We start from the raw sequence: 12,305 nt of genomic DNA, 5'->3' as shown, positions 1-12,305 counted from the left end.
GGAGACACAGAAGGTGGGGAAAATCGATCCTGCAATGCCATGGAGCCCAGTGGAAGTCTCGGTAGAGTGGAAGGGGAGAGTCTCTGTCTAAAGTGGAGGTCAGGTGAACACTAATTTCTCTAGTGACAGCTGTACAAGTGTGGGACTAGAGACAGTCCCAGACCAAGCCAGACTAGCCCTTTTTCCTGACAATGAAGATGCTGTCCCCACAGAGACCTTCCTAAGCTCGCCCTTCCCTGATGCTGCCCTGAGGACCCCAGTCCACAGGGAGCTCTGCCCCCACTCATTGCAAGTGGTCTGTTTTCTTTCTTCTGTGTAGATGTCTTTTTACCTCTCATATGCAGTAAGATCTCTGAGCCTCTGTCTGCTGTATGCTGTTCATTTCTTCGTGTCTGAATGCCCCTGTGACACCAAGTGCATGGCCTGGTGCATATAGTAGTCTAAAACGCAGATATTAGCCAAGAGCCTGAGCTGTTCTCCTTCATTCTCGCAGTGCCTGACTGTATAAGGATGCTCTGGCCTCTCCGTTTCCTATGATCTGCTTTGCTGTAGCTCCTTGCCTGCAGAACCTCGTTGAAAGCTTGACCCAGTGCCCTTACCAAGATGCTTCTGGTCCATCGCTACAAAAGCTGGGCTTGGGGCAGGAGATTGGGCAGTGGCTGTGCACGGGCACAGAGGTCCTCTTCTCCTGAAGGAAGTGATCCCTTTCCCCCACCCATCCACACCCTCCAGAGAAACAACTAGGACAAAGCTTTGCAGTGTGGACATATGAGGAAGTGGTCATTGAAAGATGTGGCCTCAGGTCAGCTGACCTGGGTCATGATTTCTGTATCATTATGGATCATTCTCTTCATCTCTCTGAGTCTTAACTTCCTCATCTATAAAATGAAGGATGTAAGCCGGGTGATCCCTGCAGTTCCTCCCACTTCTAAGATTCCTTGACTCACCAAGGAAGATGGGAGGTCAGCCAGAAGTGACATGAACCTGGGTTAAACCGAGTCTGTCCCCACACGTTGGGGCTTTATTTCTGCAGAATTCTCCATCCCAGTCCCTTTCCTAACCATGGGCAAAAACAGCTCAGGCAGCAATGAAGGTGTGACTACAGCTGAGCAGTTGGATTTAAATCCCACAGAGCCATGGTGCTGGGAAGAGGGGCTGCCCTGGCCAGTCTATCAAAAGACCATTCCAACCAACTGACGTCTTATACATTGGTTTACACACATGCCCTTTATTGTGTCAATTACCCATCAGTAACACTGCTGAAATCTGAAAAAGTGTTACCTATGAAGTTGTGCTAAGAGAACATCTGTTTATTACTTGTTTTCCATCTTTTTTTTTTTTTTGAGAAGGAGTCTCGTTGTCACCCAGGCTTGAGTGAAGTGGTGTGATCTCAGTTCACTGCAACCTCTGCCACCCAGGTTCAAGCGATTCTCTTCCCTCAGCCTCCCGGGTAGCTGGGATTACAGGTGCCCACCACCACTCCTGGCTAATTTTTATATTTTTAATAGAAACAGGTTTCACCACATTGGCCGGGCTGCTCTTGAACTCCTGACCTCAAGTGATCTGCCCTCCTCAGCTTCCTAAAGTGCTAGGACTATAGGCGTGAGCCATCACACCTGGCCTTCCCCATCATTTTTGCAATATCACTTTGCTATTTGTATACAGGCCAGAGGAAGGAGAGGATTGTGGAGGAGGCTTTATCTACGCTCACATTCTCTTGCTTCGTTATGGCTGTGAAATAAATTACATGATACTCTGAAAAAAGAGGGTCAACCCCTTTTAGGGTTGGCAGCTGGTGTTTAAATCCTGATTTTGCCTCTTTCGGGATGTGTGATTTGGGACAGGTAACAATTGCCCTGATCCTCAGTTTACTCATTTGTTTATTCATTTGTTAAACTCATTTGTTAGATGACATTTATACCTATCAGATATGGTTGTGGTCTTCACAACCACACACTTGGCCCCCAGCATATTGTAAGTGCTCAGTAAATGGTAGTATAGGGATAAAAGTAGAAGCCAGAATTGCATGTGGAAGTCAGACCAGGGCCACCTTCAGTTTTACCCTCCTTCTGAGTTTCAGCCTGTTTTTGTGAAAAATTTTAGGTCACTTTCTTTTAAATGGAATACATCTTAGAAATTATCCTTCAGGATCAAAATTATCATGGGTGACATATTAGGGTCCAGCATTAGCTAGGCTGGCTCCAAATCTGATATTCACAGACTTCTTTGGGTTGCATTTTTTTTCCCGTAATACAACCTCTTGCTCCATATCTTCTAAAGTAGGACCTTGTACCCTGTGCTCCCTGGCCTTCCATACCATGCTGCCTCCCAGGCCCCAGTTCCAGGCTGTGACCCCTCTATTCCAGGAAAATACAAACAGTCTGCTGTCTTGGCATCTTAAAGTTGTGTCATAACATTCTTGAGATGGCAATTTCTTTTCTGTTGTTCAGTTGAATACATTTTTAAAGAAGATTCCCTTGGCTGCTGGCTCCTTGCTTTTTAGATGCAATAACTACAATCTTTCACGTACTTACAAGTCAATTTTCCTTTAATGATGATTTTACCCGCTTTGAAGCTTATCAGAAGGAGGGTTCATGCACCTCGGGTCTCGGCTTGAAGCTTTCAGTGGGCCGCGGCAGCTGTTCTATAGGCAGTTGCACCTGTTTTGAATGTCATCAGTGTAATGCTAATATGCAAAGCGATTTGCGATGCAAGAAGCCAGAACCAACAGTGAAAGAACTGTGTTTAGGATTATAAATCACTTCCCCATCAGCTGCTGAGCTTCCTTTGGGATTCAGCTGAAGAGGTTCTGCAGGCAGTGGGACCCTGTGGCATTCCCTCTACTAACTTCTGTTCTCTGAGAGAGGGGTTGAGAGGGACCTTGTTAAATCTGGACAAGAAGGAATTAGAGGTGGTTAAAGTGGAATAGAGACCATAGGTAGAAGGAGGGAGGAAAGGAAGGAGAGCACATATGAGGCATAAGGCCCCAAAGAAACTTGCTGAGATATGCTTTAGCAATGGCTGATAGCATTTGCAGAGGTTTGAATGGAGAGTTACAGAAGGGCTGCTCTACATCTTCCCGGGAAGAAAGGTTCCATTAGGGTTCATTAGAAATAAAGTCTATAATCCTCATCTCAAGCAAGCCTCCACTTCAAAGTTGCTCTTGTGACTTTGAATTAACCTATTTCCATTAGCAAAACAGGAGGGGTAAAAGTTCAGGGTGCAGAACGAACCGGTGATAGTCTGGCTAGTTCAGAAGCTGAACTTCTTGACTTCTGTGGTCCTCCTAAAATGCAATCAGGGCATGGCTGCCTCAGTGGACAAATCTGTAAAATGGATCCAATCAATTTAATAAGGGGTCAGGCCTGGAGAGTTTCCCTCTAATGAGAGCTTTGCTGTTTATTAGGGCCAAGCTCACCTCCTTTCTTTTTCTGAGGAAGAATGTGGCTGGATACAGCATAAAACAATCAATACACAGCACAGGACATAGCTCTCAAACCACCACCCTTTATGTCGCTTAAGTTGCACGCTCACCACAAATTCAAAATAAGTCTGGAACTAGGCTGGAATACTTTAGGCTCAGGCATAGAATTCACACTGGGTTTGGCAGTGCTGGTAACCCAGAATTTTTTGGAAAGTTGTCAGAGAAGATTTGGGTTTGGTGTGACAGAGACAACAAGCTGAAGAGGGCAGGCAGAGAAACTACCTTATGTCTAAGCTGCTCCTACGCAAGAGTTAAATGATGGTTGCTGTAGTCCATCAGCTTCCTGGGATAAACAAAGTGGGGTTAACTGCTACATGCAAGATGCCCGTCAACATTCTGCCCCCGCAAGAGCTTCTGTAACCATTAAGAGCTAAATAAAAGCATGAGGTGGCTTATCTCAAATGCAAGACATTGGTGCTTAAGTGCTGCAAGATTTGCAGAGAAGAACTTGTAGTGGGGGAGGGAAAGAGGAAGTGAAACCTGATCTGAAATCTGAAGTGTGAAGAATTAGAGTGGAAGTAGGGGAGGGCATTTCAGGTAGAAAGCGTGGCATGAACACAGTGTGGCGATAAGAATGAGCGTCACACCTCAGGGAGACATGGGGAGGGCAGTGCAGCCTAGAATGAGAGAGGCCTTGGTTGTGGGGTAGCAATCAGGGCAGACTACCAAAAGGGTCATGGAGTCACCATGCAACACAAAATTAGAAACCCTAAACCATTGGTCTCAGTTCTGTGGGCCTGAGACGCAGAGTGGGGTATGGGGTGGGGCATCTACTCACAGATTTACCGCCTCAACATGCAAGTCTGTTCCCACAGCTGCAAATAGTCTATTCTAATCAACACTAGAGGGGGTTAGCCGCCAGCATGTGAACCCTCAGGTGTCTGCGGCAGGGCAGCTGCCCCAGCGCCACACACTCCCAAGCTGATTCATACTTGTGTCTGGTGACACCTGGGTCTCATCTGTCCTGACAACAACAATGAGAATCACCCAGTCTGTGCAAGAATGTCTCCTAGTCCAATTTCTGGTGTGATTGTTTTCAAAGCTGCAATAGAACTCTAGTCCCCCCTGGATTTCTTGAGGAGAAAATAACAGTTATTTACTTATTGGGTCTATTAAAAATGCACCCATTATCTGAATGCCTCTAGGCAACTGCACAAAAATATATTTTTAAAAAGATGAGAATCCAATTAAGCAGAGATGCAGATGCTCCTGCAGCAAGTAGGCCAACCAGGCTGTTCCCTGAAGGGTGGATGAGAGCCCAGGAGCAGGATACCCTTGCCTGCCAGTCAGTGCACCCAGGTTTCTCTAAGCCAGAAGGGGAGGAGCTGCAGAGATGCAACCGTCCACCCTGTGGTTTCCCATTCTCCTGCTCTGTTTCTTGCCAGCCTTGGACTTCTACAATAGCACTCAGACTGGGCTTAGTGTCTGTGATGAGGTCAGGAAGGAATGCAAGGTAGCTGAGGTAGAAACACCTAGGTCGGAGGTTTGGAAAACGCTGTTAATTAGCTGCCTTGTATGTTATTTTGGCTTCTTGCTCAGCCACAATCTGAAACAGTTTTACAGTAGACTGTACTGTTCCTACAGAAATCTTGTGAGATAGGTAGTGATCGTGCCAAAACTCGCATCTGATGATGTCACTCCCTACTGAAACTCTTCCCGGATTCCCCATGCTTTAGGGTCAAGATCCTTCCCCCACATGGTATGTGTGGCACTTGGCGGTCGGATTCCCGCCTAATTCTAATTCTCCTCACACACCCCAACCCTACTCTAGTCACACACAACTACCTGTAGGTCCTCAATCTGTTTCAAACTAGTCTACACATCTAGGTCTTTAAAAGCTATCTTATCTCTATATTATCAGTATCGTACCTTCTGCAACTGGACACTTTTTCCTCACCCTTCAGGTCGGCAGAGGCGCCACCTACTCCTGGAAGACTTCCCTGGCCTTCCATTCTGGAACAAGTGCTCCAAGTGCTGAAGAATCTGAGCGCACTGTATTGTGACCTCTTGCTGACACGTCTGTCTCTCTGGTCAGAACATGAGTTAGTCAAACAGAAGGTCTTGTCACTCTGCTCAGGGGTCTCCGTGCCTAGCAGAGAGCATCAAAGCTAAAACAAAGTCTTCCTTTACAACCTAGTACTGAACCTTGAGTTCTTGAAACCTCAGGCTTTCCTCTCCTGTAAAATAGACATTATAATATTAACTGCTGCCTCATTTAAAAAACTGTGAAGATGTAGTGAGACATTACATAGAGACAGCAAACCTGAGCATCTTGTGCCTGGTACGTGACCATTGTTGACAAGACAGAAGGAACAGGTACATAGCATATGTCATTGACTTTTTCCAAAGAAGAGACTGAGCTCAGAAAAGCGAACTGACTTGCCTGGAGTTGCACAGTAGATACGAAAATGGCAGAACTAGAATACAAACCTGGCCTCAGCTGGCTTCAAAACCCTTCTCATTTTCTGTGCCATTCACAAGCTCTGCAGACCAGACATACAACTCACTAGCTGATCTCTGCTGAAATGGCAAACCCAAGGCAAAGGCACCTCCTCTCCAGGAAAACTTAGACTTTTGGGTCCTGCTGGCTGAAGAATTCAGAAATCTTTCTTCACCTTGATTATCTATGGCAGTGATTCCCGAAAACATTTGTTTGTTTTCTGTAGACATAGTTGTTTATATCTGGGAAACAATTTTGTTTACTGGAATAAGCAATGGACTGGGAGTCAGCTACTACCCAATAAAACGGCATTATTTAATCAATTCTTTCCTGATGCTTCCTTTTCCCCATTGCAAAATGAAGATTTTGGAATGAATCACCTCTATGGTCCCATCCATCTCTAAACATCTGTGTTACATATGTGAAATAAGACAGCTAATGCATCCCAAAACCAAATTGGTCTTGAATTGCCCATTCTACCAAATAGCACACATTTCTGCTTCCCTCCTTGAGTTTCAATTATCAGCAGCTATGAGTTTGTTGCTGCTCTCCACCAAGGTGAGGTCACAGTGGTGAGGTCAGCTAGGGAGAAAACATTCGTGTCAAATACAGATGGTTCAAGCCTCCCTAAGCTCCTCAGTCTCCTGGGGAAGGAGAAGCAGGTGCAGGACATGTAACCTGCACTTTTCCCCAGCACCCTGCTCAGAGGCCAGCTCTTCTCTGCTCCTCAGGTCCAGTGAGGGGATTATCCTGGAAAAGGAAAGACTTAAGAGAACTAACACCTCCCATCAGCTACACTGCACAACATTGATTCGACTGTGGGCCCAGCAATTGCTACTAAGAGACCGTTCTCCACAGGGATAGCAGCTGTGGTTGCATTAACTGTCTAGGGGGACCTGCCCTCCCCAGGGGCTCCCGCATGCACTCAGCCCCACAGCCCCGCTCAGAGAGAGCTTCACTTTCAAGGAAAGCAGCATGTTTACCACCTATGTGTTCACGCACAGGGAGCCTGAGACCTGCATCATCAGTGCGATCATTCACAGAGGGACTGACTTTGCTGCAGCTGCGAATATCATTGTCATAAACTTTTCTGTCTGGACTAGATCATGGAGAGTCATCAGATAACCCTCCTTACTTGTTGTTAGAGTCAGGGAGCTACCACTGAGATCTCACATCTACTCTAGGCTGCCCTTTATTTACTGAAGAGAAGGTCCCTGTTTGCCGGCACCATCATTGTGGCTGGGCTCGGACAATGCTCAGATTGCTCTGTCTACCATCACATCATCAGCATTTCTTCTATTCACACTAGTCCCATTCATCTGGATAGGTTTGTAGTGGGGATTAAATAAATTAATACCCGCAAAGCTCCTACAACAGTGTCTGGTACATAGTAAGTGGTATAAAAGTATTAGTTGTTATTTTTATTTATTCACTGCAATGAGAATGTAGGGAGCACTTACAAAGTGTTGGGAAATGTACCAGGCATTGAATACATAACAGTGGACAATGGCGACCTGCTTCCTCCTAGCCCTCACGGATCTTAGACTCTATGGACAGAATCTGTGGGCATTCACAGAGACTTCCCCAGAGGATAAAAACCTGCCCTGTGAAGTGAGAAGAGCAGTCATTCAATTTCCCACTTCCCGAGTTGAGAGGTTAGCTCAAACTGACCTGCTGCTTGAGAGGCAGGGGAAGGGAGGCACCCTCTGAGCCTTCCTTTGAGCTTACCAAGGCAACCAGACGTCAAAGCTGGTCCCCTAGACTAAAAGCCTATCCCACGTTTCTTCAACCTCATGTTTATCTACGGAAAAACCATTTTTGTAAGTCCCCCAGATTTTGTCTCCTAGCAGAGTCTTTCCAGGTAGAATTAATCCCCAAAATGACCCTTTCAGCAAAATTGTCTGTGAGAGTTAATATTGTCAACTGTATTGGATTGAAGGATGAAAAGTATTGTTTCTAGGTGTGGCCAGAGGAGATTAACATTTGAGTCAGTGGACTGGAAGAGACAGACCCACCCTCAATGTGGGTGGGCACCATCCAATCAGCTGCCAGCATGGCTAGAAAAAGCAAGCAGAAGAAGGTGGAAGGGGCAGACTTGCAGAGTCTTCCAGCCTTCATCTTTCTCTTATGCTGGATGTCGAACATCAGACTCCAAGTTCTTTGGCTTTTGGACTTATGGACTTATACCAGTGGCTTGCCAGGTGCTCTCAGGGGTTTGGCCAGAGATTGAAGGCTGCACTGTCAGCTTCCCTACTTTTGAGGTTTTGGGGCTTGGACTGGCTTCTAAACCAATACTGGTTTTCTTGCTCCTCAGCTTGCAGACACCCTACTGTGGGACTTGACCTTGTGATCATGTGAGTCAATTTTTCTTAACAAATTCTCTTTCATTTATACGTATATCCTGTTAGTTCTGTCCCTCTAGAGAACCCTAATACATTATCCTTTGTCCCTAAAAAAAAATCGAGAAAATGATCCCATGGCCACTCTCAGTCACCCCATTTTTGGTACCCCATAAAATCTTATTATTAGGTGATGCTTGATGCTAAAAGATCAGTCTCTCCACTGCAGCTAAAACATTTCACCATCTCCTTTTCATAATACATGGAGAATAGTCACTCAGCCCCCTCCAGTGAATGCCCCTGGGAGGAGTGCCCAGACTTCTGAAATGCCAACCATACATTGCCTCAAGAAAGTCTGGAATTCCTCTTAGGAATTGATTTTAATTGATTCAGCATTCAACAAATATCGAGTACATAGTATATGCTAGGCACTAGGGGATGAAAAAAATAATAAACATTTCTTCAAGTAGCTCACATTCCTGAAGGGAAGACAAATGTAGACAACTTACAATACAGTTGAATGAGTTTGATAATAGAAATATGCATCTAGTGGCTCCTTGTTGCAGGGTAATTTGTTTAAAATGTTATCCCATTGTTGACAGGCTTTTCATCCTCAACTACTGCTGCTACCCATCTTCTCTGGCAATTCCCTGGATATGCCATATTGGTTAATTCCTTCACCTGCCATGCCCTTCTCTACTGCTCCTTGTCCATATAGCAAACTCCTATTCATCCTTTAAAACCCTTTTCAGACTATTCCAACCTTTTTTTTTTCACATGGATTCTGGCTCTGTTGCCCAGGCTGGAGGGCAATGGCACAATCTTGGCTTACTGCAACCTCTGCCTCCTGGGTTCAAGCGATTCTCCTGCCTCAGGTTCCTGAGTAGCTGGGACTACAGGCTCGCAACACCATGCCCAGCTAATTTTTTTGTATTTTTAGTAGAGACGGGGTTTCACCATCTTGGCCAGGATGGTTTTGATCTCTTGAACTCGTTATCCACCCATCTAGGCCTCCCAAAGTGCTGAGATTACAGGTGTGAACCACCATGCCCAGCTGACTATTCCAACCATTTTAAGCATTCTCTTTTCTATACTATTGATTTACTTTTCCATATTTCTATTTTCACACATGATGTTCTATAAGCTAATGAATTATTTGTGTATCCACATTTTTTACCACACCATATGTTTCTTCAGGGCCTAATACAGTACCTAACCTATAATAGATATTCTTAAATGTTCATTGATGTGTATAAGATACAATAGTAATATTACTATGACCACCACTAATTACTACTATTTTTGGAATTTTCATTAGCCAGGCATTATGATAAGTGCCTCATGTGTATTTCTTCAGTTTTTCCTCAAAACAATGTGGAAGTATCATAGATGTCATCTCTAGTCCGTTATCTTTCACAGATAATGTATTGTATAAATTATTACTCTCTTCCACTTCTCTCTCTCTCTCTCTCGTACACATCCATGCAATCTTATAAGCCATCTCGGAACCTCATTTACTATTTTTAGGGGTTCATAATCTGACTTAGCTATCTCACTTCTGTATTCCCACTGTACCCTGCATATGTCCATGTAAGTGCATCTTAGTCTAGTATAACTATTGATTTGGTTGTTTGCTTCCTTCTTTAGAAATTCCTTGAAGTCAGGCATGGCCCCTTCCCTTTTTTATCCCAAATGACTGTCATGGTGCCTATAATATAATAAGTGTTAAATAAATATGTATGGTAAAAAGAAAGAAGAAAGGAAGAACGGAAGAGAGGAAATAAGAGAGAAAGAACAATATTTTCCATGGACCAGGTGAGTTGGTTCATGGAAAACAGTCAAGCAAAGGAAAAACAGCAAGATCAGTGGGCATATTTGTGTCTTTATAGGTAGCTTCTAATAAATCTGGACATTTATAACTAGTGAGTTATCAATCACTTGCTACATGACAATCATCCTCATTTTACAGAGAAAAAAACTAGGGAATCTTAGTGAAACAACCATCATATTCTCAATTGACCTTAGACAAAGAACTCTTTTACTTCTATCCTATTGCTTTAACTCTTGGATACAATACTTCTCACTGACAACCCCACTGGTCTCTTGCATGCCTTATCTCTCCAAGCAAAAGTGGGCAGGACCAATGGAAATTGTGTATGTATCTATTTATTTAATAACATTTCTTACTATCAATTCTGTTCCAGGTCCTCTACCAGGCACTGGGGACACAGGGTGCAGTCCTGTAAGAGCTTTCCAGAAAGGCAATTATACACCATTTTCGTGCAGCCTACGATTCAGACCATCCAAAGTTAGCACATGGTGTTAATGGTGGAACCACCTGTGTGCTCAGGTAGCCAATAAAGCTTTTAAACCTACTTAAGAAGCAAGGAAAGAGAAAGAATAAACGCCTGAAATTGAATTGGCCTGGGATTTTAGCCTGTGATTTGGAGTGACTTTGGGGGAAAACAAGTTAGGCATAGACAAATAAATGTAACACGTGTCCACATGATTTTTCCCACGTCATATTAAACAATCATTTTATCTATGATAAATGCATTTCCAGAGAAAATCACCAGATTTCTTAGAAGCCATTTACAAAAACCAGGCAACTTGCAGTTCCTACTACCCACATTTTGTTATCTGACTTGTAGCCAACCTCCTGCAGATCCCAAAACTCGTCATGTCCCTAAGACACAGAGGGAAATGTGGGCGGTACTCACAACTCCCCATGGAGGAGAATACTCAGAGTGGTCCCACAGTCCTCCCTGGATCTCTTTGTCCATCTTTTCCACTAATAGTACAGTGCAACAGGTGTATCACCCTCCTCCCAGTTCCCAACTTCCACGCGAGGCCATTCCTCATGGTTGGTCTAGTCCCCAAAGAGCCACTCGCTAACTCTCAGCTGGTTAGTTTTATAGGATCAGCCAGGTTCTCATTTAGGCTGAGGAGAAGGAAATCCAGCTCCTTTGGGTTCAGAAGCAAGCCCTTTCCGCCCCCGACCCTGCCGCCCCATCTAGAGGCACTGCTTCTCTTACCCTTCACCCTGTGACCTCTCAGACACCTGTGGGAAGGTCCCAGGCAAGTATCAAGGGATCACCCAGTACCTGATACCCAAAGCGCTCCCCACCCACCTGGGCTCCTCAGACAGCAGGAAGGGGATTATAACCTGTAATTTCTCATCTCGGTTAGCAGGTGACAGGCTCCCATAATATGGCATCCATATGGCGTCACCCCTTCTGTTGAGCACAATTTTAGGGCAAGATTCATACCGCTTCTCTCTGTGCTCAAAATAGATGCCCAAAATTGGGATAGAATTTACATAAGTTGGCTGAAGAGACTGTGTTCAATTAAAAAGCTTTTGTTGCCAAGGAATTTTTTTAGTTGATACATATGCTCCTTTATTGCAGTCCTTTGGGGGGAAAGATTGCGGCACTCTCTCTTCTCTCTCTCCGTCTTCCTCCTGCTCTGCCTCCCCCACTTAGTAAATAAGGAGGGGGGTGGATATCTCCCCGGCAGCCTGAGTGAGCAGCAAATGAAGAAACCACCCATATGGAAATAACAGGAACCCTGGCCCATGAGAAATAGAAGCCAGTGACGCCCTCTTGCCTAGCCTGGGGCAGTGCAAGCCAAAAAGCTCCTCTCTGTGTGTATTCTGGCCTCTGCCCCAGAAAGAATGGGTCCTCCCACTTGCAATCACCGTAAATCCAATGGGATGTGTTTTCCGTTGCACTGACACTGAAGTATGTATTTAAAAATATTGAGTGTGTTTTTTCAATCATGAAATGATACCGTTCTTGTGCAAAAATTTGGGAAGAACAAATTTTTGTGGAAAAGTGGAAAGGAAGAAAAAATTCACTGGCAATTTTACCATTCAGAGAACTCTTAACACCAAAGAGTATTTCCTTCCAGCCTTTAGTGAAACTGTGTATATTCACACAAATCTGGGATCGTCAAATATAAATACTTTTGCATCTTGGCATTTTTGTGGAACATTGTATCATAATTTCCTGAACATTTTTCTATATCAAGTACATTTTAGGAA

At 44.4% G+C, this 12,305-nt stretch overlaps 1 long non-coding RNA gene across 1 annotated transcript in view; it reads right to left on the bottom strand.

Annotated features, from left to right (window-relative positions):
- LOC144334493 (uncharacterized) overlaps positions 1–11,510 on the bottom strand; it is a 36,764-nt gene extending 25,254 nt beyond the window's left edge. The window contains exon 1 of the long non-coding RNA XR_013404383.1: positions 11,395–11,510. This is a non-coding gene — a long non-coding RNA (uncharacterized LOC144334493). The remainder of the gene's footprint in view (positions 1–11,394) is intronic.
- Between the last annotated feature and the right edge of the window lie 795 nt (positions 11,511–12,305).

Source organism: Macaca mulatta, chromosome 14, assembly GCF_049350105.2.
Source record: "Macaca mulatta isolate MMU2019108-1 chromosome 14, T2T-MMU8v2.0, whole genome shotgun sequence".
Classification (NCBI taxonomy): domain Eukaryota; kingdom Metazoa; phylum Chordata; class Mammalia; order Primates; family Cercopithecidae; genus Macaca; species Macaca mulatta.
The sequence above is the reverse complement of the archived record's forward strand: the minus strand, read 5'-3'. Positions and strand labels throughout refer to the sequence as shown.